General features: G+C 41.2%; 1 pseudogene; it reads right to left on the bottom strand.

Moving 5' to 3' along the window:
• Nucleotides 1–1,194: 1,194 nt before the first annotated feature.
• LOC102473725 (peptidyl-prolyl cis-trans isomerase FKBP3 pseudogene) lies at nt 1,195–1,856 on the bottom strand (annotated as a pseudogene).
• Between the last annotated feature and the right edge of the window lie 2,286 nt (nt 1,857–4,142).

Genomic DNA, 4,142 nt, shown 5'->3' on the forward strand with positions numbered 1-4,142 from the left:
AGGCACAACTTCTCTGATGGAGAAATTGTGATCATAACCAGCCTCAGATTTATTTTTTTAAAGGGCAGAGAATGGGGGAAGGGGAATATGGGATGTAAAAGGAATGAGGAAGAAGGTAGTGGAATGCAAAGAGAATAAGGGAGGAGAAATTGGGATGCAAAGCCAGTTGTTTTTGGATGTAAATCGACTGAAGATGTGAAAATGACTGGTGCCACATAATTTCTCAGATCCTTTTGGGGGATAATCTGATAAAGGCTTGTCACTTCCTTTAGCCTGATACTGGGCAGTATGGAGGTATTGAGTTTCAATAAAAGCAGGAAGACAGCCACTGACAACAGGCAGGTATTGCTTTTGTATGTAGATGCTTCTCAACAGCCCTGCTAGAGTAGCTTACAGAAGTGTATATCTGCGTGTGTCTTCAGGCCACATGTTTTAATCACATGTTTTCAGATTGGCTGCTCTCCACACAGCATCTGTAATCAGGACTATCCCTGGACAACTTCATGGCCTTGAGTGCTCTGATCTTCTCCATGCCCCATCTTACAGGCTTTCTTCCTGCAAAGAGAGAGCTGGGGTAGGTTACTTCTCCACTCATGCTCTTCCCAGCCTCCTTTTCGCCATCTCCTCTCTGCTCTTTCTCACATCTTCTCTTCTCTGTTTTCTTCCTTGGGCTCTGGCCACCCTTTCCACTCACATTGTCCCAAGTGAGCCCTCCAAAAACACTTGCTCTTTACAGTCTCTTAACTGCTGACATTTCAAACACTGAGAAATTTGGCAGATACCATTTAACTACCTATGAAGTTCTTTAAGAACTCTTGATCACATTTTTACTGAGTAGAATAAAGCCAAAATGATTCCATCTAGTCATGACTTACAGGGTCTTCTCTCTCTTTTTTTTTTCTCCAGACAATAGATACATTTTTATTGAGTCTTTTAGTTTACAATATGAGGTAAAAGGAAAAACAGATCTCAACCAATATTTTACATAGCGGTAGTAAAATATTTTAGACTTTAGCAATTTATAAGGGATTACACTTCTCAAAAGTTGAGATAAGTTAGGAACAAATTCTAACTCCTTGAATGTTCCAGTTGAGTCTTCCCTTACAATAGTAACAAGCTCTAATTTATTACATAAGTTTCTTCAAGGCCAAATTTTATTGTTGTTGATGTCTTCAGATCTAAAGAACTGGTATTTCAATCAATATCCACTAATTCTACTTCAAAAAAAGTTTTGCATTTGGTGTAATTTTGGCATCAGGCTGTCCTTTCTTTCCATAAGCCCATTCTGGTTCAATCCGTAGTCTAGCCTTTTCTCCTTTACTCATAGTCAAAAATACTTCATCCCATCCTCTGATAACTTTGCCTACTCCAACCTTAAAACTTAAAGTCTTGGCACTTTTTTTCTTCTTTGAACTTGTTTGAATATTAGTATCAAAAAAAGTCCTGTCTTGTAGTGTTCCTGCATACCAACAGTGAACAACATTCCCCTTTTTGGAAAAGTTGGTTTTATCTTCTTTTTTAAGAATAGATTTTGTGTATTTTGGTGGACCCTCATCCTGAGTCTCTTCAGATTTGGTTTCTTTGGGTTTATCTTCATTAAGCTTCACATTTTTTGCTTGCTCAGATCCTTTACTTACACTTTCAGTACCCTTGAAACGCTTGTTTTCAAAAAGATGGTTATATGCTGTAACCAAATGGTCCTTGTTAGCTGTCTTGGCAACATTTTTAATGTTTCCTAGTAATTTATGTTCTGCAAGAAACAGATCTGAACCCTGTTCCTGCAGAAACTTGATAATGTCCTTCTTGGGCAACTACTCACTGCTCAGTTCCTCATGCTGCAGAGCACCGGCCGCCATCTTTCCCCACTGCCGCTGCTTTCCAGGGTCTTCTCTTTAGAGCAGAATCTAAGCAGGAAGAGGTGACTTGACCCACATATCTGCTGTGTGTGTGTATGTGCACGTACAGGCTCGTCTGCACACGTGTGTGCATGTGCATGCCTATTTGCAAATGTAGCTGTTATATTTCAAGTTATATATTTATTTTGTTTTCATTTTTGAAAATTTTGCCAGAGGGTATGTATGCTCACCAGAGATAGAGATAATGATAAAACACCCCCTATAGGGAATGGTCACATTACATTCCCTAATTTTCCACCTCCTTTCATGATTTTAGGCACATAAGCACGCTTGCCAGTATGTTTCTCAAGTACTGGATTCTAGACTCATCACTACCACAATCTTTAACTTATGGCTAACTTTTAAAAATGCAGTGTTTTCAGTTCTCTTTTCCTACATTATTTATTGATGTAGGCTATATTAAGGTCTAACTGACAAAAATTTCCTCCAAACCTTTATTACAAATTAAGGAAAATGATAATAAATAAAAATAAAATGTGTTTTAAAAGGCAACATATTATATATTTAAAAACTAAGAAATACTAGACATCACCAGATACAGGAAAGCACTGTACTATGTTTTCAAAAATTAACTGCTCAATTTACCTCTGGAATACTTTTCTCTACCTAGTTTGAATTTACTCTTTGATTTCTTCTTGATACAAAAATGATTTTGACACATTATATTCTATAGAGTTAATAGATGTTTCAGTCTTTCCACTAGCAAAGTTGGTCAAAATTTGTTATTATTATTTCTAGTCCACAAATCACTAATGGGAATTCACACTCCATTCTCCTCTACTTCTTTAGGAACCCTCATGTCCTTTAGCTCAGGCTCATCAACCACCTCAAAACTCACCCTCTGAGCAGCTGCAGGTGCCCTGCTCTGAAGGTGCCTTTCTTCAGGGAGGACCTCTGACAATGATCTAGCTGTATCTCTTATCCTCTGCTCCAACCTACCTTCCAGATCCTGACATGCAAGATCCCCCAGCCCAGTTTCTTCCAGAGTGATTGCTGTGCCACTGAGTCATCTACCTGGAGGTGAGCCTGCATGGCTGGAGGTGAGCAGGCCTGGCCCTTGGTTCTCTGTGAGCACAGAATGGATAGGGAGGCCAGGGGTGGGCACCCAGGCAGGCCACACAGAAGGTGGCAGAAGGAGGAAGAGAGGAAGGGCTGTGGGGAGTGGCTAGAGGGAGGCAACACAGGCAAATGACAACTGGAGAGTGAGCAGCCAGGAGCCCTTCACTGTGGGGTCTCTGGCAAGGTGTTGTCCTGGCCTTAAACCTGATGGTGAGCTCACACAGCACTCTCTGGAGCCCAGTCAGGAGACAAGAATTCCTGCTTTGCCACCACCTCTGGTGCTGACCTGACATAATCCATGGGTCTCCATACTGTAACCCAGTGGTGGGTGGCAGTGTGAAGCTGCTGTCATAGGTTAGAGTGTCATGACCAGTGAAGATGCCAACAAGAGGGCGAGGCTGAGAGAATGGCAGAAAGAAGCACTGAGAGGTCATTGGGGACACTGGACTCTGGTACCACATCTCTCTGTCACCCGTTTGGGTCTCAAGATCAAAGATGTTCCTGGGCTGCATGGCAGTGGCCACTGCAGATGGTACTGTTACTGCGCTAAGAGCTGCCTCGCTGCTTGCTAGGTTTCCCTGTGGGGCCCACAGACCTGCTGTGAAACCAGGGCACACATGTCCAGGAGACTGTGAAGCCAGTATCCTCCCAAAGCCCACCAGCCCAGTCCCCATCCACAGCCTTGCAGGTGTCCAACCAGGTGAGTCTTATTTTAAATTTCTGAGATACCCACTCTATTGTGACCTGTAGTGGCTATACTATTGTAATTTACCCCCTCTCCCATCACAGTACATAATGGTTCCCTTTTCCCCACATCTTCGCCAAACCTGATTATCTTTCCTCCTTTTTGTATTAGAAATTCTGACAAGTAGGAAGTGATATCTCATTGGGATTTGAGTTTGTATTCCCTTGATGAGTGAAGATGAGTAATGTAGAGCATTTTCTTTTTCATATACCTTTTGGCCATTCATATGTCTCCTTTGGAGAAAGATCTAAAAGGTCCTGTGTGGTCTTTTGTTCATTTCTTCAGGGTTTTTTTTTGCTATTGAGTTGTTTGAGTTCCTTATGTATTTTGGATACAAACTCCTTACCAAATATATGGTTTGTAAATATTTTCTAGCATTGCATAAGTTTTTTTTTTTCCTCTTGAAACTTTTTTTAATTAAT

The sequence above is a fragment of the Tupaia chinensis genome, unplaced genomic scaffold, assembly GCF_000334495.1.
Source record: "Tupaia chinensis unplaced genomic scaffold, TupChi_1.0 Scaffold149749_1, whole genome shotgun sequence".
NCBI lineage: Eukaryota > Metazoa > Chordata > Mammalia > Scandentia > Tupaiidae > Tupaia > Tupaia belangeri.